This window comes from Copidosoma floridanum, unplaced genomic scaffold (genome assembly GCF_036245765.1).
Source record: "Copidosoma floridanum isolate Cflo_tuat_1 unplaced genomic scaffold, Cflo_Japanese_pri ptg000013l, whole genome shotgun sequence".
Lineage (NCBI taxonomy): Eukaryota > Metazoa > Arthropoda > Insecta > Hymenoptera > Encyrtidae > Copidosoma > Copidosoma floridanum.
This window is the reverse complement of record NW_028321890.1, coordinates 20,683,918-20,708,519: the sequence shown is the minus strand read 5'-3', so window position 1 is coordinate 20,708,519 and position 24,602 is coordinate 20,683,918. Positions and strand designations below refer to the sequence as shown.

The following is a 24,602-nucleotide window of genomic DNA, read 5'->3' as shown; positions in this document are numbered from 1 at the left end:
TTGAACTTTGGAGATCTTTGCTCTAGGTTGTTGCTGTTTTGGTTTTTTACAACAACGTGTCTTTTAATTGTATGCAACTATTATTACGTTTGTTGTTTTTTAAAGGTAATTGGCTACAGGTCGTCTTGTGATAGAAGAACATGAGGATATCCTTGGCCTTGTTCCAGATGTTCCACTACCATTTTTTCCTCACACAAGTTAGATTTTTGATGACTTTTATATTGACGATTCATTGATTATTACGGATTTTATTTCAACTTTTCACGAGAGCGAGTAAGGTGACACTTGTAAGTAAACACTCAAAAAAATTTCTGATCATCAAGGTTGTAGCATTTTCAAAATTGGTTTCGGAGTAATCAACACTATTTAGTCTTACAGTACATACAGTATATTTCCCCTGATCGCTTTTGAGCTTGTCGAGCACGTTTAAATGTAAGTGCACCCTTCCCAAAAAAAAAAAAAAAAAAAAAAAAAAATCAGCTACTTGCACTCCACTAAATCCCCACTGATCCGAGGCCCAACGGTTTCTTTAACATTCCAGAAAACAATTTCACGAATCCCTCTCTCCCTCTCTGCTGGTACGCTTCCTTTTCCTCTGCATAAAATTACCCAGCCCGTCGGAAGCGATTTCCCCCCCCAAAAAAACACAAGAGAATCCGCTCATGCGCCCCTCCCCTTGACGTTGTTGAAAAGCCTTATCTCCGCTCGAAAGAATTTCCTTGTACCAGCTACTCTCTCTCCTCCACCCCGTATAACACACGAAACGAGCGGAATCTCGCGTATATCCGCAGTTCGGACAAATTTTTTCCGGCACATCCGACTGCACTTAACGCCGCATCAATCCCACTTGCCGAGCGATCGTCCGTCGCTCATATATATTACCCCCGGCTGTACTACACGCGCTCTGGTGAGCTGTCCCGTGCACATACATCAGCCGTTGGCGGAGTCGTCGGGGGTTCGATTTGGCCGAAGGAGGGAGGGAGAGAGACACATTGGACGCGTGTATCGCTCGGCCCCTTCTTTCCATCCGAGCGTAAACCAGGTCGACTGGAAGGAAACGATTTGTCGGTGATTTTCATTTTATTGGGGAATTTAGACATTGGCTCACGCTCGAGATCGCACTTCCTCTTCCTCCCCGACGACGAGGGCTTCGAGAGACTCTCGATACCGAAGCCGTGGCATCAATTGTAGTTGGCTGGATTTTTCGTCCGACGTGTCTAACGATGATTGAAATGATAAGCCCGTGAAATCCATGGTCGTTGTACCTCGAGAGAGCGCGCCATTGCAATGTTTACGCAGCAAATGCGCAAATCCACTCGCGTACGGTGAACATATCCGAGTGATTTCGAGGGGGTTGGGGGGGGGGGGAGGGTTAAATCAGAGCAAACAAACGATGACTCGCGAGGGAGCTGTAATGCGGGCAAATTTAATTTTACATCAAAAGCGCATCGCTCGTCCGTACGGAATGTCGGTGAATTTTGACTGCGTTTGTCAGAGGGGATTTATCGGGCGGAATGTACGCATCGATCGGACGTTCGCGTCGTGCGCACCGTTCGCTTGTTGTAACATGTGCGCCTTTGAGGGGGCAGGGAAAAAAGCTTTATTTGGGGCGATGGTGAAAATGACAGGGTGTAATTGACTGAAACGCGGGGATTAGTAAAACGGATCTTCGAGAGCAGCTGCGCCCCGTACGTTTTCGGAAATCCGATCGACCGTGATGCCCTTGCTCGTCGGGGTCGTGGCACACGTACGGTTACTAGAGCGCGATATTTTTTTTTTCTTTTTCTTTTTGAGCTCTTTTTTTCGAGAGGGGAAAGAGAAAAATCATTTCTCGATACACGAGGTGTGCCTTTGAAAAATCATGCACAGTTCTGCTTTTGCTCGCGCGAATACAAGCGAAATTATCCCATCGCGCGTGAAACGTTGGAATAAATCTTCTCCCTTTGACCGAGAACAGCCCTGGAATCACACCTCCGGTACCAGTGCTAACGCAGCCTCCGGGGAGAAAGAGTTGGCTTTTCCCTTTCGCGTGCACCTACTGTTGCCGCTACTGCAGGTGTTACCGTGAAAACGATTTTTCCACCGAAACAAGCTCTAAACGCCTCCCTCCTCTTTTTACTTTCCTCCTTGAGGCTGCCAGGCGCGGAAAAGGGGGAGTCGATGGAGCAAAGCTAGGAATATATATACATGTATACGGACCTTGGTTTTTCTCTCTTTTGTTCCAAGTCGCAAAGAAAATGGTCGAGGAGGGAAATGAGGGAGCGAGCAAAGCCGCGATTGGCAGTCTCGAGCAGAGGTGAAACGGCTTTGCGCCCTTGGAAAAGAAAAAATTGTCGGGAAATCGAGCTCCAGTGAAGACTGAAAGGTATTTCCAACTCTAACGCGGAGAACAGCTTTTCCGATGTAGGCTTTTCTCTCTCTCTCTCTCTCTCCCGAGATAATCATTTACAAAATCATCTACCATTCGGATATGGTGTCCAGTTACATCGACGATAGCCCAACTTAGCCATGATTGCATTAGACGAAGAGTATCAGAAGGGACGTGAACCATCTATGGGCCCCTCTCTTATTCTCCGTATACTCATCCGCAACGTTTTTCTCGCTCTCTTTCGAGATAGATTTATCGGAGCATTGTTCAGCCCCCTATAGTGACCCCACCATTGTCGGCTGGACACGCGTGCTTCCTCCACTAGTGGGGGAATCTCATCCTCCTTCTGCTCAGCGGGACAAAACTTCCGAGCCCAAAGCGTGAGAATCCAAAGGCGTGAATAAGTAGGTGCGAGGGGGTGAGTGGCGATGGCGATCCCAGGAGGGCTGGGAGCTTAATTAAACAGGCGATCGGCTTTTATTTTCCTCCATCGCCCCGGAGAAGCGGGAATATTTTAATTAAGCAGGAACGGCTCCATCGCGAAAAGCAAACGACTTCAGTTTTGTCCCTGTGCGAAGCGCGTGTTTGTTGTTGGGCTAATTAGGGACTCGGCGTGATTTATTAATTGCCCCCGAGTTAAGAATAAGACTGTGCGTTGGCAAGTGTTTTGCCGCGACGTGGAGTTGCCGAAAGTTTGAAGCACCGGGCGCTCGCGTCAACGGCCCTTATACGTATACATTATAGGTTCACCAAGACGTAAATTTATCGTTATGACGTAACTTGCGTACGAGTGGGTGTCTAAGTATACTTTATTGTAAAAACCACAACTGAAAGAAAAATAAAAACATGGGATGGTACACGTCTGCGTCAATCGGCACGAAATTCAAGAGCAAAGTGATTCACGACCGACTGATCCGTACAGCATTCCAAGTCGTCAAGTAGATCCAAAGCGAAATGACAGCGGTGTATGCTCGCGAAGCTACGCCCAGCACGACAGCACAACGGTGTATAATACATAATACCTGGTGCAGGTGGGCATCCTTCGAACAAAAGCAATATATCTGGTTCTCCGGGGGAGGTCCTTTGTCAAGTACCAAGAACTCCGTGCCGGGAGACAAAGTGAGGACGCGCTGCTGGCGCTGCTGATAAAGTGCTCATTGTTACGATAACCATTAGGATCTTGAATTGCGATCGCACACGCGCGAGCGCTCCCTTCCAACGCGAAATGGGTGAAATTTATTAATTACCCCGGAGTAGGCTGGATACTGTGTACGCAGCGTCATGTACAGTTGGGTAAGTAAATAAGCCAGGCCCGGGGGAGGGTCGTTAAACTTGAAAATGCGCGGTTAAAGTTTCACCATCGTCGTTATTGTTTACTTCTAACTTTTAAGAGCGTACCTCGACCTACGACACACCCGGGCTTTTAGGTCTTTGTTTTACACGGTAAAAAATGTTTCTTCTCGGATGCCATAAACACGGCCGTTGTAGATAAATGTGCAACTTTCCATCAACTTTATATTCGCGTACATTTTCCACGAGGTCTTTCAGAATCCATTCGGCGATCGAATGACTCATTCTCGGATCCTCATTATTCGTGCAGTCCATTGTAGGTAAATCAACCCTCTAGTTTTCACACGTTCAAACTAAACGTGGACTAATCCTTGTCACTCATCCCCCACAAGACCGCCAATTCCACCGTCACCACAACAGCGGTATCATTATTACATCAACGACGAGGCAAGCAAAAGGCAGCGATGTGAACGAGCAAACTGAAAAGCGAGGCTCAAGATATAATATATACATCTCCGAACCCTAGGTCCTCTCGAGCGACGACGACTGCACTTCTCTCATCAAAAGCCAAAAGGGATATACACAACGCGCATCGCACGAGCACTTACCACGATGATTAACCCTTCTGTATCCCCCTCGTTCTCTTGTATACATCAGCATACTTGGAGTGTGTATACATGTGTATACACGGATAGGTACATCAAAAAAATGGCACAAACAGGTGCATTAGCAAGCGAGACCCACACCTTATACTCTTCAAGTGCGCGTCATCGATCTAATAACGTTGCCTTGTACCGACATCTCGAGCGGCACATGGCGCATTAGCTGCAAACACCAGCAACTAAGGGGTGTTGGGTGGGTACTGGCTGAGGCGTTCTCCGTGAACGTTTGCCCTGTGTCTTGGTCTTGAAGCACCAAGCGTAAGGCATCGCTCCCCGTCTCGACGAGAGGGAGGGAGCAGGTTCAGGTGTGGTATACAAGAGACGCTGGCATCGATACCAATCCACACGGCAAAGTCAATACCTCCCGGGCCCCTCCGAACCTCACGTACACATCGCCACGGTAAGTGCCTCGGTATATACGCATTATGTACGTGCCTGTATACATTTCACCCAAATAGTGGCAGACAAGTTACTCGCACGCACAATCGTACAATCGGGCACGCGGTCGTGTACACACACGTATACGTATACCTGTCATTACGCGGGTGCAAAGGGGTAGGAGGGCCACCCGACAGCTAATACACGCCACGCGCGTATCCTGCACAGGTTGCACCGGAGCAGGTAGGAGAGGACACGATACTGTCCACGTGCGTATAGTGTCAAGTTTGCGGCCTCGAAGCTAGCCGCAGTATGGGTATATGTACCTGTGTATACGCTCCTCTTTGCAGTGTACGCATGTACACCCGTTCATATGAGCCGCTAACACGTAAATATATACAGCAAGTAGGATTATAGTCCAAGCTGCATGTTGCACGCGTGTATAAGGGACGCGGGCCTCGAATTACCGTGAAAACGGATACGCCGACAGTCATGTAATACCCCCACGTCAATGAGTCTCCGAGGGTGGCAGAAGAGGGTCCGGTAACCCCTTTCTCTTGCCGCGCGTTGTTTATTACAATAGGTGCGAGAGTATACACGAGAGGGAGCCCAACTCGGCCGACTAGCTCGCGAATTTTCCTCGAACTGCAAAGTTCCTCCACCCGCGTATATGGAGCGAATTAATTCCCGTCCATCGCGCGTATGTGCACGTCCGAGCGCGCACGGGGAGGTGTTGTCGGAGGCAAAAGCTTAAGTGCGAACTTGTGTCTGAATTTTCACGAGCGCGTAAATACGCCCGGGTCTACCGTGTGCCGGTGCGGTGCACTAGGTCGGCCACCTGCTTCTCTTGCCCTCCTGTGAATATACAGCTAGCTGTACGCCGCGTTACTCGTTGTAACGGCCGATACGTTGTACGGGTAGTCGATTCCTCCGTGGTATATGTATCGTCGTGGCTCTAATTGGTGGAAAATGTATACGACGGCGCATAGACTTTTGCCCATCCGCCATAATGTACCCACGCGGGTGGCACCGCACGATGGACGGCGCTCCTTTTCCGGGGGAGCCGTGCACGGCGTATACGGCCGAAATATGCAAATCGCGCTTTGCGACGTCCTCCTCGTCCTTCTCTGGCAGTTGCAATATAGAAATTTCGTTGGGCCGCTCTATCCGCTTCCGTGGGGCGCTGTCCTACTCATCGAGGGTGATGTAGGATCGGCCATCGCCATCGGGAGGGAGTTTATGCTGAAACCCGCTTCTTTGCTCGGTTGCCATCGAGTTTTCAATTTTCAGCGTGTGTACAGGGATCGCGTGGGGCTGCCAGTTTTCGGTCAGCCGGAAATTCGAAAGCTCGGGAAATTGAGGAAACTCGGCCGGGGATTTATCGCTTTTTGCCCGTGTTTGCCCCGGTGACACGCAGCCGCGTACACATCCGTGGCAAACGCCGCGCGCGGCTGAAATCAGTAGAACAGGTCCGCGTTTGGTCGTACATGCTGTATACACTTGTTCGCTTCTCAATTGTTCGAGAACAAAACTACAGTCTCGGATAAATACACGGAAAATAAGGTGCTCTTACACTCCTGATTGGACCATGTACGAGGGCAATAACGAGGTAGATATACCATCAGGGGGGGGGAGGGTGATAAAGCGCCGTGGGGTGGCATCGATTTTCTTCGTACACGTGTGTGGGTGGGCCGGCCTAGGGCTCGAATTATAGGTCGCATTACTCGAGGGGTTTGCAAGTATACTGACCACGATGGTAGTATGGCCAAGAGGGAGGAAGAAAAACAGAGGCAGTGGTGACAAGTGTATTTAAAGTATTCGTGGCTCTCTGCAGTTGACGCTGGCTTTGCCCTTTTCCCATTACCAGCGCGCGGCCCTTTTCTTTTTTTACTCGCAAAGCCCCGCGACTTTGAAAGAGCTCGAGATCTTTTTTTTTTTTTTTCCTTTCGACTCTCTGCTCTCCAGTACGGGGTGTATTTAGTTTCGAATGGCAACACACACTCCGCTCGCCACTCTCCGGTGCAAATTACGAGTACTTGCTGTGTACTTTCCAAAGCTAAGTAACAACGAGCGCCAGCGAGTCGCTTTGCTCGTTTGAAATCGGATTGCTGCGCATCAGTCGAAATGCACCCGGCGTGATTGCCTCGAGTGCCGCGTGTACCGTCTGATACGGTTATCGCGACCGAGGTACAACACCCTGTGCATTTTTGCGGACCCCGAGTGCAGCCCATCCCTCAAATGATTAAATGCTCCAGTGTCGCTATACTGTGTGTTGTTTGCGTGTCCTAGTCCGGTTAATGCTGTATATAGCTCTTGCGATTGGAGTGTGCTCCGGATGATTTCATTAATTACCGAAATGAAACGGGGGTTTGAGCGCGGGCTCCGGAAACTTCGCTACCGAGTGGAATCTGTCAATTGAAATCGCCACGCATAGTTGTCCAACTTTGCGCCGAACCACCCCCCCCCTCCCCCTCGATTCCCCTACAATTTCCCACTGTTATTTGATCTGCGAAATCTTGAAGTTGCTCGGTGCAGTTGGTTACACTCCGACTCTCCGCCGTCAAATTGACTTGGAGTAGCTCCAACTTTACTTTATGCGCCGACCTGTGTACATTGAATCCCGCGTCAATGTTGTTCCCGTGGCTGTTGGTTGGCGCTCGGATTGTTCCGGAAATCAAAGCAGATACCATTCATACGTCGAAATTTCAGATTAAATTGCTTCACGAATCGGCTCGCAAATGTGATTTTCTTTGTGAATCAAGCGTCAATAACCTGACGTAATTTTTGTTTTTTTTTTTGTTTTTTATCTCTGGAGAGCAAAGCCCGAAAAGAGCCCGGCAACAAGCCGGCGTAAATTCGCTTCCTCGCCGATGCGTTATTTCCCGCCTAAAGAGATGTCCTGACGTCTCCTCCTCGCGAAAAAGTAACACAACCCCGTAACGTGGGCTCCCCAGATTTTCCTCCCCCCGGTGATAAGTCAACGCTGGGACTATCCCCACCCTCTCTCCGGGCGCTCGGCTGCTTATCTCGCGGGAATAAATTTTCCGGCACGCTCGCCCCGCGGACAAACTCCCCCCTCCTCCTCCTTATCCTGTCGGGCACTCTCCCGCCGATATCGCCGATTGTACCCGTTACTCAGTCCCGCCCTCCCTTGGAGGATCTTCCACGGCGCACACTCTCGAGAGAGGGAGGATTTATACGCTCGCTGGTCCTCCGTCTCTACAGCTTTCCCGATCTTGTCGTCGAGGTGTTTACCGCTGCTTGGCTAATTTGTGTACCGATGATGGTATACGTTGATGGGGTCTTATTGGCCATCTGCAGAGTTTTCCTAGCTTATACACCCGTAAGAGTTTTCCCTTCCCAGGTTGTTCCAATCTCAGTGGAAGTTGCTTTACTCCCATTCGTTTTTTTTTTTTTTTTTTTTTCAAGCAGTAACATTTACTCCTAAGTAAGGGGTTCCTAAAATGTCATTTGATTGTGTGCACTCATCGATAGTGGCTTTTCCTTTTTTTAAAACTTAAAAAAAAAGAGAGAGGGCGAACGACGTATAATGTTGGAGAAACTGCGTCAGTTGCATTTCAGTTTTAATTAACAGAAGCAACGGCGAGAACAAACCCGGCGCGGAGCGTATCTAAATTTACGTATACGTCCCAAAGCATCATCCAACGGTACAAAGCCGCGCTTTATTTCAACGATGATGCCATTTCGCACTCCTGCCATTATGACGTGCCCCACGGATTCTCCGAGGCGAGATTATTCGACTCGAGGGAGGATGTATGTATATACAGGCGTCGTTATGGAACTCTCGGATCAGTTCCGCGGAGATGAAATGGCTCTCACCCACGGCATTCGGAGTTTAAATTTACCTTCTTTGATGATGGACGCGAGTTTCTCGTTGAGTTTCGCCTGGATCGAACTGTAATTACAGGTGTGTTTTGTTTCTCGATTACCCAAGGTGCATATACAGCCTTTTGATTCTATACGTGTCGGTTGCTTTCTGCGGTAGTGAATCATTGATTGGCCATTATCGGTGTGCCGTGCACACCCAAACAGAGTAAAATGCTCTTTTGATGCGAATGGTTTGCTTACAGTTTCAACCAGAGGCTTGATCCATGTATCTCGGAAAGATTTTTTTTTTTTTTTCTCAAGGGTTGAAGTTACAATTACACTTTGTAAAAATAAAGTTCTCGAAAGTAAAAAAAAAAAGGTAAAACACAATTTCCAACGGCTCCGTTTCTTCACCCTTTGGAAGAAAAGCAAACAAACAAACAACGCTGGAAAAGACGGACCGTTGCGCTAAGAAATCGATACGAATCGCAACGCGGCCAAGCAGGAGGAAAGAAAAAGGGGAACAATAAGCGCGCGTGTGACGCGCGACAAAGAGAGAAAAGGAAAAGGCAGCGGATTAAGGACGACGGCGCGGGACTGATTGGCCTGTCGACGGATCGTCACCACGTAGGTACACACACGCGCGCTCGCGCTTGAGCTCCCCGGACAGTGACAAAACTCGTCTTTCGCCAATCCGATTTGTCAGACCAGCCGAGCCACGGGCACAATTATCCGTCGTTTTTCCAAGGGGGGGGGAACGAAGGAAAAGGGGGGCTGAGCTTGATACACTTGGCGGTGGTGCAACGGAAGGGAAACAAAGCGCGCCCTCGGTTAAAAGCGACGATGGATCAACGCCCCGGCCAATCGCCTTAATTATAATCAAAAAGCGTTAACGCGCACACGAGGGCCCGTTATACCCCGGATCAGGACGAATGAATTTGTTTGGCGGGCGCCGGATGCACCATTGTGCGCGATATAATATTGCGTATACACACGTCGCGTATAATATACACCCGAGTCGTTTTTCCATCCCTCCCACGTATAGTGCACAGAGCCGCGGTGGAACGTCCATTGCTCTGCGCGTTTGTTAATTTTCGCTATCTTGCGGTGAAAAATTAGGGCACCCCCACGTACGAGAGAAAGATTGCGGCCGAGCCAAATTGGGCAATCAGAGTCCCCTTTTTTTTTTCGGCGATTCAGTGCGGTCCTTTTATCCGTATTTTAATTGGGTTGTTGGCACCGCGAGATTAATTGTTGCGCACCAGATTTGGTTCATAGGCGTTTTATGGCGGGCTGTTTTCATCATCGGCCATATTGCAAGGGGTTGCCCCGAGTTATCAATTAAAACTCGTCCCGATTGTTTATGGATGGCTGTCGCTCGAGTTACTTTTTGGAACTCCATGGTGGGTTGACGTTACGCCAAGTGGCCCCCTTTTTCCAGGGAAGTGCAAGCAAGTACGTCAAAATCCTCGAAACGAGCGAAAAGTTTCAAGTGGCTTTCGTTACTCCCTCCTCCCGCATTTGTCGAGCACGTTTTTTTTTTTTTTTTTCTTTCTCCCCCTGATTCCGACTCCACTACCCCCCTCATCACCTCACGGACGCGCACTGGAGTAACTTTACCGAGCGACGCACAAAGGAAAGAGTTTGGCTCGCTCGCGAGATAGTTAAGAATAATTTTCGAGTGACGCGAGCATCCCAGCCCTTGGGCAAAACGCACGGAAGTGGGGTGCACAGTTAGCCGAGGGTGGCAGAGACACGACATCTCGGAGCCGGCTTTTCCTCGTCCTGGCTGATCATAAAGTGAAAAGTTGAGTGCGCACCAAAGCCAAGGGAGTGGGAAGAAGGAGGATTGGTACACGGGGGTGTTACGTGCATGCGCCACACTAGCGTGTGGAGGGTGAGTAGGTAGGTAGGTACACACACGGGGGGGGGGGAGTTCGGGGGCAGCTTGCAAGGTATTGTTGGTTAACGAGGTAACTCGACACGTTCGAAGATAACGGAGTTCTCGTGCGCCCCGCGAGTAAGTCACGTGCAAAAACTTTGCTACTGCAGCGGGGCGCGCGCCGGGCGGCCTCACTCGGAAGGAATCCCGGCACGCGCGCGCGCGCGTCCCTTTTGCAAATAAGATTTATCGGGCCGGCGTGAGCTGCCTTTTTTTTTTTTTTTTTCTTTTTTTTTTAATTACCGTGAAATAGACTTGAGTCGAGTGGGTTCCGGCGGAGGAAATGAGATCCCGCGCCGCGGGTGAGCTTCGCGTTTGACAGGCTCTTATTTATCTTTGCGCTGGTAAGTGTATACGCATGCACTGTGCACTCAGGCGTGTGTGTATTTCCGTTTGGAGATTGCACGTCACTGTGAAGCGAAAACAATCAATGTTGGAGTTGAGGTTACTTTGCGTGTCTGTGCTGTCTGTCAACAATTTGCCGGCGCGTTTTGAAATTCATTCGCCGGACGACTCTTGCATCATCGGGTGGTCAAAGGTGGGCGCCGAGCTGCTCCGAGAGTGGCAGTTTCAAGCCTCTTGAAAAAGTTATATCGCGCGAAAAGTTTAATTAACTCCGTCCGAGCAAAGACTCCGTTTATTAACTCTCCACGAGCCTTTGCCGCTCTATCGCCGGCGTCATTGTTCTCTTCGTTTTCGCCCGAGCGACTAGCTGCTCGTTGATTTATATATATATGTGATGCGTTTTTTTTTCTTTTTCAAAAGAAATCGTGTAAAAGAGGCTAATTGGGCGTGGAATTCTCGCTCACGACTAGTTGGCTGTAAGTGGGTCTCGCGCAGGTTGTGCATTGACATTTTTCGGCCTTTACAGAAACCTTGCGTCAACTGATAGTTGTTAACATGATTTTTTTTTTATTTTATTTTATTTTTTTATTGATTTTTTATATATATCTTAAAAGTAATCGGTTCAACTCATTGTAACGTTTACTTCATACTTTAACGAGCTCTTCATCAGTTATTTTTTTTGAGAAAAAAATAACGTGCGTGTCTATTTGGCGGACCCAAAGGAAACCAAAACTATTTTTAAAAATAATCTTGCCCATCAGATGGAATTTTCAACAAACAGCAAAGAACTAAACGAGTAAAATCGTGGTGATCGTGAACCGACAACTCACATAGACAGCACCTTGGCGTTGGATCTTGGGGTATCGGATGAGGGATAGGGCGCACGAGAAAGAAAAACTGCGCCGGGCACACCTAAGTATCGCTCGCGAGAAGGTTGAGGGGGTCTCGTAGCTGTACTTTACGGACCTCGCTCTCTGATATATTTTTATTGCCCAAAGACGTAACTTTGGCCTATCCCTCTTTATTCCTCGGCTCTGTATATATATACGGTCGCGGGAAACTTTTCATCCTCAGCTGCCGAGTTTCGTATAAATTTCGCGCGATTTCCCAGTCGACAGGTACATTATACACGAAACGTTTGATTTCGGCCCGCGATTCATAAAACTACTCCGCGCGGACGCAAGTTCAGAAATCGAATTGGCTCCTTCTTTTTCACCTCGGATAAACATTTTTTTCCGCAGTAAGGGGGTGGGGGGGGGTGGAAAGGAGAAATTCATCCGTGCGTGTATCCGCGCCAAAGCCGAGTATAGTATGAGAAAATGAGGCTACGTACATTTATCCACGCGAGACAGCGGCAAGGAGCGTGAGAGCGCCGGTGGCATCTATCCTCGCTCCTCGTAAACGTCCGCGGCGAGAGAATAAGGGAACCGCAGCAGCGAGGAGGAGGAGGAGGAAGAGACGGCACAAGCGGAACGCGCGTCGTCGTCGTGGTCTCCCCTTTCTCTCTCTCTCTCTCTCTCTTTGGCAGCGGAGTTTCGGTATTTTCGTTTGCCGTCAACTGCGCCGCTGGCTGACCCAAAATGATTTACGCCAGTGACGTCGAACAATGCGTCGGGGATAATCGAATTCAAACAAAGAGGGTACCGCCCGCGGCTGTAGCCTCGTTGCCGTTGCAGCGGTATATTGCGCGCCGGGCCCTCTCGGAAGCATTATAGAAATATATATGTGTATGTATTATATATATAGCTGTAGATGTGTTGGGATGTTATACGTGTACACGTTAGGGAATGATGCATGTATAGTTTTTTCGGAGGCTATGGGAAAGAAAGTGCGAGTGAATCGAGGAGTGCAAAGTGTGTATCAATACTGTATACGATATAGAATTATAAATTTTTATTGTTTTAAGCTTTATTTTGAACGTCTTTTTGTATTATAATTGTTTCACAAACATAATAATAAAAATTAAGCTGTTAATACAGATAACCAATTACTAGCGTTTCAAGAAAATTTTCGTCGCATTTTATATCATGACTTGAATTTTTATTTGTTTACCTCGTTGATTACTTTATTTTACAAAGTGAGATTTACGTTACAACTTTAACTTTAAGTCAGTAAGTTTATTCGTATCGGAAACTTATTGAATAATTTCGTTTGGTAGAATATCGTATTATCTTTTGTTTTAATTTTTACGATCCCACAGTAAATTTTCAACTCTTGATTCTCTTTTAATTTCATCTATATTTACATCGAGACCAACCATTCGCTTAAAATATTTCAATGTTATAGGAGAGATGGGAAGAACTTCTAATTCAACATCAGCGATTTTTATTAAATTAACAAAATATCTTGTACATAATTGTGGTGGACATAAAAAAACAGAAAATTAGCACATGATATGCTAAAAGCTTTTAAGTAAATAATTACTTGTGAAAGTTGTAGTTCAGTTGCAAATAAAAGCTCCAGCTGTGACTGTTAATAAAATTTATTAGAATAATTATTCTGTCCTGTATGAACTTCCGCATCTTGTGTTTTTGTTACAGTCATAGGGTTAGTTAGCAATTCAAACTTTGAAACTAGCTGTTACATTGGCATTCAGAAAATATGAAAACTCACTGCGGTGCCACGACTGTCCTACAAATCATTCAACGACCCATTACACGTATAATATACGTATACCTATACGTCCGCTTACTCGGGTTTCTCAATTTTCTTTATTACTATCGGCTCGTTCGGTCCAACGAGGCAAGCCAGAAGTGCGCCAGATGCAAACGAGCCCTAACCGACTCGAGAAAGCCCAATTAAACGCCACAGAGGCGAGCTCGGCCCGACGCTCTCAAATCCCGTGCAGCTCGGCATCCACGAAATTAATAAATTCCTAATATAAATTGCAAATGCAGTGTCTTCGCGAGCCCCGCCTCGGCCGGCTCGAAAGTTAAAACAATAAAACCCGCTGCCGTACGCACCCACTCACTTGGCTGGAAAAGCTGCAGCTTTGAATTTATTTTTAGACGCGCCGCTGACATGGAGAACACTCGAAAGAGAACGAGAAAAAGCAAGTGATCCATTTCGCGCGAGTGTATACATGTACACGCAAAGTGGAATGCAACACGGAAGAGCCAAGAGTGGAACATCGCCGGTTTTGTATGAGTCAAAGGTGCACAGCAAGTAAGGAGTCCAGTCGATGCTTAGAACAAACGCGCGAGGGGAGGAATAAAACATCTAGAGAGTCAACGTGCATCCGATACCTGGTCGCTTCGTGTTTGTCTACTCCACCCCCTGATGCTTGTCTATGAGCACTCCGACCCGAGGACCACGCATGGTGTACACCACGAACTCGACTCTATAGCTTGGCTCCTCCAAACAAGAGGACATTTCCACCTTGAGGACCCCACGCACAAAGACACACAATAAACCTAAAAAGCTCGTTTTGTTCATCGTATATATATGTGTAAAAGGGCACCCAACTCGACGAATCGTGTACTTACGCGCGTACTCGAAATTCAAAATCAGAGTGGGGGTCGTTGAAACACACGAACGGCAAAAAGCTCGGTAATGTCAAATATTTCGAGAGCCTCCCCGAAGAAAGAATGGAGGGGGAGCTTTTGGTTGTCACATGGTGCGTGCAGAGGTACCGACACTGTGCGTACCAGTACAGAGCCGACGCGCGTATTGTACATCTCCCCCTCTGGCGTATAAATCGGCCGAGGGCAATGAAACTTGGCAACCCGGCCTTTTATTGGCGCTCTCTTCCCGTTACAAATTGATTTTCGATTTCCCGATGCCCCGTTTTGGCGTGTTGCGCCGAAAGAGCAGCGAATAAGTCCTAGAAAGACTGTGTGTATACACACTGCGTGCAGCCCGTCAAATGCCCCGTGACCCGCAAAAATGCTAGCGCGAGCAAACACAGCCCCCCCCCCCACCACCTTGGTGTCGCGTACAGAATCTCCCACTTGCTTTTTTTTCCCCCATTCTCGTATGCGCATGCAAAAGGGTTGGCTCTAATTTTTTTTTTTTTCTTTGCGCACGCCCACCGGCTTTACTCTTTCAGGAGCTTTTCGAGTCCCTCTTGAGTCCACGACCGAGCATATACTTTTACACAGCGTATACACGCGCGCAACACACTAGCCTCGGATGCGTCTTTACACCCAGAGAAGAGGTAGCAAATGGGGGTTGGTTTCAAGGGAAATAATTTGCACCCACACACACACACACAGAGAGAGAGAGAGAAATTTTTTGGGGCTCGCGTTAACACACTGCACACGGGAGCCCCGAGGATTGCGCAAAATTATGCGTGGGCGCGAAATCAAAGGGGATCTGGGTCACGAAACAGAAATTATTTTTAATAAGACGGCTCGAGCTGAGAGGGAAGAGGAAGGCGGAACGCAAGCTCGAGCGCGCGTATGTGTGTATATGGCGGTGGGAGGTGGGGGGGGGGGACAAAAGTATTATGAAACGCTGGCTGCAGCTGGGGAAAAGTAAAACACGCGGGAGCCGTGGTGTGGGGAAAAAGCGCACGAAAGAAGAGCAGAAATATACGGCACGTTAAAGTCGGTGCGGTAGCGTGGGGTGGATCTATGTATGTATACGTACACGCCGTGGGAGGAAAAAGCTGCTTATATGTGTAATGGCGCCAGAGGATGAGTAACGAACGCGGCCGGCTTAGCCATGCGTATGCGTGTGAGAAAAACAGTGGCATATTATACGAGAAGGGTACACGGGGAAAAAATAAAAGTACAGGTGGTAAAAAATCCCCGACGAGTGAGTCGGACCGGTGCAATTAAAGAGAAGGAGACTGGCAGCTGTTCGCACAATCGAGCGGAGCTTGTTACCTGTGTATACGCCACGGAAGCGCGCATTTATCATTTTTCGCGCGACACGTCCCTACCCTTTGGAGCTGCCTGTCGTTTCTCCGTGCACACCCTACCGTTGGATGTCTGCCACTTGATTTCACGTGTGTTTCTGCCCCATCCGCTCTACGAGTATCGACCCTTGGCTTTTTCATCCATCTTTTTTTTTTTTTTATTTTTTTTTCCAATTTCGCGTTCTCGACGGATGGCTCGTACGTGCCTCGCCTTTTTTTTCCCCTTCCCGATACTCCATTTCCGCCAACGACGCGATAATGAATCAAATAACCTTCTCGTATATGGAGCGTAATGCGCCCCGGCTCTCTTCGACACCGAGACTGCCTTTCACAACTACAGGGTCCGGCCTTTCTTTGCTGCTAGCTCTTCTGCTTTTTTTTTCCTTTTTTCCATTCCACTCTTTTCTTCTAAGTGAATGGCGAAACAAAAGAAGGAGGAAACAAGGGCGAAAGAATGCAAGACAGAATGAAGGGTAGTGGGGGGTGGGGTAGGGGGAGGAATAAAAAAAGAAGAAACACTCACCCTCCGCCCCGCGAGCCGGATTGTTCGTGCAACTTGAGCCGAACAATCTTACGTAATGAAGGAAAATTCAGGTGGTGCTTTTGTGCGAGCAAATTTCATCGGGCTTTTTTTTTTCTCTTTTTTTTTTGTTTCACCCGAGTAAACTCCCCGGGAAACGAAAAGTGCAGCCGAATAGTGGATTCCTTATCGCTTGAATTTAGAAACGTCAAATAACTCGCGACGAATCGACTTTTCTACGTTAGACAAAAAAAAAAAATAAAAACTGCTGCTCTTCGAGTCGATCGCAGAGGCACGCTCCGCCGAGCAGGGCTACATTATTATGACTCTCGCGAAAAATGATACGTCGATCAAAACCATCCCCGTGAAACGACAGCAAGCTAGGCTGGTAGTCCCGAATCGGCGCTCGATACACCAACGTTGCGCAGCAGCCAAAAACGCGATCGGGCAGAAGAAGACCTTCGTCCTTTCCCCTCCACCCCCCCACGGGTAATTTAAGCCGTACACTGCTGCTGAAAATTCACTCGACAAACCACGCGTATACTGCAGCCAGACAGGTAGTATACACGCCCTGCAATTTCCTCTCCCCCCCCTCCCCACTGCATCTGGTATGCGGGTACCTGTGCTCGACGCCAGAAACATTTTTCGCCGCGCATAAACTATTGACTGCTACGCCACCGCGACTTTGGCCTGTAGGTGGTACGTGAGCGCGATACGCGAGGGGGCCCTAGTGAATTTTGCACCGACTCCACGGCAGTGCCACTATATACCATCATCCCCCTTCCCCCAACCCCAAAGAGCCGCGCGGAGTTTAAGACATGCGCCTGTGTGGCACGCGCTATTATTTAACTATTATCCGGAGAGAGAAAGGCTCGTCCTTCCTGCGGGTTTACTGCAGTGGCGGCAATACAGCAGCTATTGTGCTCGGTCACACGTGCCTCGCTTTAAAAGAGTCGCTTTGGCTCCGACGTGCCCCACCCCCACCCCCACTAGTTCTGCGCACACATATTGGGTAAGGAGAAACAGAATGCTCGAAAGCTCGCGACTCTCTCTCTCTCTCTTTCCCTTGTCTTCTTTTCTCCATGTATTATTCGCAGGGTACTACTGCTCCTCTGCGACAACGACAGCGTAAGACCTTTTTTTTTAGGATCCTCCTGGTTTTTTACATTCTCTTTGAACTGTAAAAAGGTAGGATTGTTGAGAGAGGAAGACGCAGACAAGGGTACACTTGGAGTGAAATGGAATTTCGAAAAGTTGCTTAACGTGTCCTGAGTTTGGTTTTTGATGATTGATCGTTGTGATTGTGTCCAAGAATTTTATGCTGTACAATTTTACGAAAAAACTATTTCCAATGGAATTTTAGGGTGTTCGATACAAATGATAAATATTTTCATAAACAGGATTCGCTTGCGTCCGGCTAAATAATTCCCCGAGTAAATGTGGTCGAGATTTATGTTTTCGAAGCCGGCAGCTCGCATGTCTGCTACTCCAACGGATGCCAAAAGTGCCCCAAAACTATTGAATATTCAAATGCCAAGGTCCATTACGTAATGTACTTCCGTGGCTTTCAAACTTTACTCGATTATCACGAAAGTCCCTCGACTATTCGTACACACGCGATTCATACTCGGTCACTTTGCCGTTGCTCCGTAGGTACCTATATTGTCCCGCGTTACTTTTTTCGGACGGACAACCTGTATCTCTCGGTATCCGTTGCAGGAAGTATCGATTCCACCGGTGTACTTTATTGTCCGGGCCGGTGCACTTAATTTGCGCAACGAACGATCCCAAAACTTCTCCAATCCCGTCTTCGGAAACTTCACCCCGAGTCACGACCCAAAGTCAACAATAGAAGGAGAAGAACACACACACACACATGCCTTTTCGCCGAAGGGTGTGTGTAAGGGCAAGAGAATCCAAGGGGGCAGTTCCACGGTCGTTTGATCCGATGACATCTTTGCTGGCGTCGTCGCAGTCGTAGAGTCGTCGTCGCGTCTTTCTGGCGCCGAGCCGTCCAGACTTCTTATGGTCCGCGAAATCTCGGGAGGGATGGGGGGGGGGGAAAAACGAGGGAGAATAAAGTACGCATCTTTGGTGCCATTGTCAACGCGTGACTCTCTCTCTCTCTCCCCCGTAAGCTCACCCAACACGCTCCTCCAATGGCTCGCGTTGTTGTATTGCCGACTATCGTGAATTTCCTTTTTTCTTTTCTCTTTACGAGCCCTTTGCATGGCACTCGTATAATTGTTTACGAGTCCCGGGGATCAAATGCGTCCCGGAAGTGGGACACTTTCAATGAATTCCGGGTTGACGCGCGCGATGCTTATTTTCCTCAGTGATGGTGCTTGAATTATGATGTGGACTCGTAAACAAGATTGGATCACTGATTTATCGTTTCATGAACATCTAATTGCGGAACAATGATAATGTACTTGATTTACGAGCATAGGAACATATTTTTTTTTGTATGTGTTATCGAATATAAATGGACAAACGGTATTATACATGGGCTTTGGATACGTAGTTCCTTTTTTTATGCCATATACAATAGCGTACGATATCATCAATGATCGGACGATCAATCGGTAAATTATGATCGACCATAAATGTGTAGTACACGGATTTCAATAAAACTTGATTACTACATTTATGTTACCCTCTCACTCCTTTGTCGTACATGTAGTGGGTTTTTATTTAAATTTTTACATCAACTACGATTTTTTACCAATTGTATGAATAAAAACTATGCCAGTCCATCTTTTCGTTGTAAATTAATAATTTAAATTTTCTTCTTGTTTCAGGTAAGTTGCAGAGCTTTCTGGTGAAATGTAAATTCAATGACGTACACGTACGTAAGTGATACATCTAAAAATAATTTTACTTTGCCACAACCTTACGTATAACAATTTTCCACCGTAAACATGGTGTATTTTCATTAAGCTTGAAAAAATTTTTTCTATTACAACAAAAGTGACATTCTTCAAAAAATATACAATTTTTTGAGAGAAAGCCTTGTACTACGTTGTTATCAAAAAAGTACTCCACTACCAAGAAAAGTTTGAGACAACAACCAGAGAGAGAATTTGCGAAAAAAAAGCTTCTCAGAGGGTCGGATTACTCGGCTCCCTTTTCCTCTGAACTTTCCTTTCTTTTGAGGCACCGTTCCCTTGAACTTTTCCCCGAGAACGTAAGAGCAAGATGTACAGATTTCAAAAATTTCGGACGCCATTACCTCTTTTACGGCGAGCGATGACAAAGTCTGTCGCTCGTTAGCCAACCAAAGGTAAGACTAGAGAACTCGAGAGGAAAAACATAACTTAACTTACCCTTTGGAAGGCGACTTTCCGCCTGCCTCCATCAAAGTCCCCGGACGAGAGGGGTGGGGAAACGGGAACGCTGCGCCAGTGGAAAGAAAAGACCCGGGCGAAATTTATTTCAACGAGCTGTTGAAAATTAATCCGCTTTGTGCGATATCTCGCGATCTTGAGACGCGAAAGCCTCTTTTCGGGTGATCCAGATCTCGACATCTTCAATCCCGGAATACTCGTCACTAACGTGATTTTAATGAGATTCGAGTTTAGATCCTCGCTTTTGTTGCGAGAGTGTCGAGTAACGAGGCGATTATACCACCCAAGTCGTCGGCAGCGCCGAAAGTCGCGCTCCGCCCGGGAACAAGAGAGTAAGTAGTCTAAGCCGGTTTTAGTCAGACGCGCGATCGGAGTCATCTTTAAAAAACATCATTCCACCGTCCACCGACAATGGGGAGTCACCGGCGAATTCGCAGTTGAAAATTGATTATTCTTTTTCCCCTCTCCCTCCAAGGAGAGGGGGGGTATATCAGCTTTAAAATGTAAAACTGTACCGGAGGTTGTACGCGCTCGAGGTGGGCTTAAAATGCAATTAAGCCGCGCGTCGATGGCTTATATTTAAGCCGAGCGCGAAACAATTCATGCTCTTACAACTCGTAGCTCGACTGTCGTTGTACTGGCATAGTCCCGTGATGTGTGTATATATGTGCGTAAATGCGCTCGGTCGGGATTACAAGGACCGACTTTTATTTCTGTCGAGTAGAGCTCGATATTTTTCACGCTCCGCGGGAGTCGATGGCGCCGATTTGAATAAATGATAGCCGACTTAAACACAAGCCATTACCAATGGGAGCGCGGACGAAATTTCTCGTTCGATTTCCGCCCTTGCCTGTTTTCTCGTCCCCCGCTTCCCTCCCCCTGGCAGACGAGACGAGAAAAGAAAGAAGAGGAGGCTGCTGCCTGTAATTTTATTTTCTCCTGTTTCGCCCCAGCAGCGTCGTCGTCGGATGCTTATCGGGGATTCGAACTCGGCAAATTTCTCTCTCTCTCTCATTTTCCCGGCCTCCCTCCTGCGCCCATTCTTCTCCCGCTCGGAGCGTCTTTATCTCCGCTGCAGCCTCCTCCTCCTCCTCGAGTCGTTCTCGCGTGACTACTACCACTCCTCCTCCGCCCTCTTTCGGCTCCACTTCTTCTTGCACGCTGGACCCTCCCTCTTGAAGCACCGGCCCATCTTGTCCTGCTCCCCGTGAGTCCTCGTGTAGCCTTTACCCTCCGTCACACCCCTTTTTCCTCTCTCTCTCTCTCTCTGTGCTCATTCTCATTGTAGTTTCATACGATTGTATCCCTTTTCCTCTCTCCCTTTGCTCCTTGAGAAAGTACGAGGGGCAGAACAACGATGCAAGGGCGCTCTCGTCCTCTTGGAGAACGGGTATGAAAATGGAAAATTCCCCCTCGCCTCGTACCTTGGATACAAGAGCCAGGAGGGCTGGTTCGTTCGTGCAGTCTACGGGGAATAGGCAATGCATATTTTATGTTCGCGAGCAGCACAGTGTCTCGTTGCTTCCTGCCACTACCTTTTCCCCGCGCGAGTATAAAGGCCCTCGCGTGTTGCGAGCTCTCCTTCCTTCTTTTTTTTTTTTTTTTTTTTTTCTCTCTTGCTAAAAACCTTCATCCCTACAACTCAGCTCGCAGGAAAAATTTCTCAGTGATTCGCGCGTAAATCACATCTGGATGGATGTGTAGAGGGACGCCTGGGTCAGGAAAATATGTGTGTCCGTTTCGCCCGAAAAAGCAGCCCACGCGATCAGCCGCAGAACAGCCGAGCTTTTTTCTACTGCTCTCGAGAGATACTCGGTGTCGGTCCGCATCGTACGTCAGAGTCGGCTTCGATTTTTTTTCACCGCTCGGCTCGCTATTGACACTTTAGCGTGTCTTGCTTCGCTTGCTCTTGTCCTTCTGGATCCTGGTAAGAGTCCAATGTGAGCTGGAAGTTTCATAACTACGTAACTGTGTACGTACGAATAGACTCGATGAAATTTCGTGGGACGCGATTTTTAGCTCTATAGGTTTGCCATTCTGTCACTGTTCAATTCGACTTAAAATACTCTCGTAATGTGATTTTGTCTCTAGTTTAAGCTCACTGCACTCTTTACCCTATATTATGATGAAATATGAGCCGTGGGACAGGACTGATGTCGATGGAGCCGCTCAATGACAAAATAATAACCTGTTTAAGTAGTATAGCCTCGTTTTGGTCAGACAAGCAAACTTGAAATACATCATTTGGAGAAAAACATTTAAAACCAAATTTAAGAGATTAAATGATAAACATATGAATGATTCGGTACATTGTACATGTTTAGAAGGTATTATACACTACCTATGTATTAAAATTGTAATTTTATTTGAAAGCAACTCGGTTATTTCTTTTTTTTTCTATCTTTTCAACGAAAAATCACTTAAGGCACTACGATACACCGAACACGTTTCCCAAAGCATTTAGCCAGAGATCCATATTTTCTTAAAGGGCACACTAAATCTCTCGTAACTCGAGCTCTCCCCCCCCCTCTAGCTCCTGCAAATGGAAGCGTAATATAGGCATTAGTTTTATTCTCAAAGGTCTTGAGAGAGAATGCCTTGCAAGAACGGAGTCGAGAAAAGCACCCTTGGGAGGAAAAAAAACTTTCCGACCCAGCTTACATACACACGCGCGCGTGTGTATGTATACATGAGGGTTGCTACATGTATACGTATCACCATACGGGTCATCGGCCCTATGAGAGACGAGCGAGCGTGAAAAGATAAGAGCCAAATCTGAGGGCAGAAAAAAAAAGAATTAATGGGAGGTATGAATGATGCTAGTTGGTTTTTGTACAGGCGTGCGAAAATTTTATCATCCGTTTGAAGAAAATCATCCCACGCGTTACGAAAATTGTAGCACTCTCGTTTGTATCCCAATAGAGACAATCTTGCTGTACCTTCGTGTGAATTTATCTCTGCGTGTTAATTAGATGTACAACCCCACGAGTACAATCGGTAAACGAATTGAAGTCCATAACTTTATTGTTTCCTCGTCAGAATCGTAATAATCCTCGCAATGATTGCATTATACAAGTCCGAGGGATCGAAGGAACCATTTTTTTCCTTGAAATTTCAGTACGCGAAGAAAAATATAAGTAAGTTCGTCCGGAACTTAACTTCCTCCAAGAGTCCACGCGACGCATCGCAACCAAGTCACGAGCCGGGCGTATTTTGGCCTCCCCGTTCTCGCGTCGAAGAGCCCCCCCCCCCATGTGCGGACAGTCTGAGCTACTTTCTCCGAGGAGAGACACGCGTGTAGGTGTATGGAAATATGTAGTCTCCATTGTAACCAAGACGCGCGAATGAGCGCCGGTGATGGGGGGCTATTTTGCGATTGTGTAATTTACCAGCCGAGTCTACCGACAATTTCCCCGGGAGCCGGGGGAGCGAACGATCCGGGTAGTAATTAGCACCTCTCGCTCGTCTTTCCATCTCTACGTATACCCTCGGGCGCGAGATGCCGGCTTATTTGAATTTCGAATGTATATACGGGCAAGACTCGGGATTAGATGGATGTGCATATCACCACTACATGTATACACTTGTAGTGGGAAGGGGGCGGGGCCTCATAGTTTCGCCTCCTCGTGAAACTCGTTGTTGCACTTAACAAATTAAAGTGCTTTTTTTGTTGCTGAGTATGAAAGTAATTTGTCCATTGGCAAAAGGTATATATTACATATAATAAAAGCGTTAAAATTAGTGTCTTGGCGCGCCATAAGGGATGTATTTCAATCGTGTGTTTGAATAAATTGCCACTATGATGCGATGACTGCGCCGAGTGTTGAATTTACTTTCAGTGTTGGCAACACGTATACATTGCATACTAGCTCGAGTTCGCTGTACCGAAGCTGGGTGTAGAACAGTTAATACTTTGCTTCCCCCCCACCCTTTGGTCGTAAGAATCATGCAAAGACACAGAAATGGGGGATGGAAAGAAGATGGGAGGAAAGTATTTAACTCTATGGGTGAATCTTAAATTCACTCGGGTCGGGAACGTGCTCGACATACAATCGTATCCTCACGTCCGATACAGCGCAGTCGCGCGAAACTTCCCACTTTACGGTATAGGGTGATAAAAAAAAAAAAATATATTCACACGCACGCGGTGCCAAAGAACACAGCCCGATTCGCCGGGTGTTGTGGTAGGCATCGCGTTCAATGGAGTGCAAAAGCGCTGGTGGCAGACTGACAGGGACGCGCCTGGGATTTCAATTAAAATGACGTCGTCTATCACCTCCCGGGCCCGTCCGCCGAATAAAAATCCGCAACGCCCCTCCTCGTATCCTTTCCATACGCGCGCACAATCGGATTTTCAATAATACTCGCTCAGCCGTCGCTCACTTCCGCCGCGTGCGTGCGTCAGTTCCACGCCACGCCCGTTCCCCGTGTGTACATTAGAAAATCGAAGGTGCGAGGGTGGAACGACGAAAGTTTACCCGAGCTTTCTTTTTCTGTCTCCCTTTTTTTCATTCAATTTTCCGTGCGGGGCAACAGAGGGGTGAGAAAAAAAACGAGTGGATCGGGTACTCGTGACACACATATTTTTGTCATCATACGCCCGGAGGGAAAATTTAATGCGGCCGAAATGGATTTCCCTTACATTTTGTGCACGAATTCAGTAGAGGAAATAAGTACCACTGAAATAAATTTAAATTCAAAATAATCAGATACTTAGGGGGAGAAAAAAAAAACAGCAACCCTGCGTGCATAAGTGAAAGTGACGGGCAAAGAGAAAACAAACAGCAGCTAAGGCGTGTGCAGGCATCGCGAGGCATCAGAGTGCCGCCGTGATGAAGCGAAAACACGCCTGAATTCAGCTCAGACTGTTTGCATTTCATTAACTGCTCGTGGTTTCGATCAATGCGTAAATATTTGCCCCAGGGTCTGAGCCTACTTTTTCGTTCCCTCTCTCCGCCCCCCCCCTATTTTTACCGGTTGCCGAGACACGTGCCACCCTCTAATATGTGCACGCCTATTAGTTTGCTTGGTGGAAATTTTTTCAGCCGCTATATGTACTTG

The 24,602-nt window shown here is 47.5% G+C and overlaps 1 protein-coding gene across 1 annotated transcript in view; it reads left to right on the top strand.

Moving 5' to 3' along the window:
• Positions 1-24,602, top strand: part of vn (membrane-bound neuregulin protein vein) — a 148,574-nt gene that overhangs the window by 53,421 nt on the left and 70,551 nt on the right. The gene's annotated exons all lie outside the window — the stretch shown is intronic.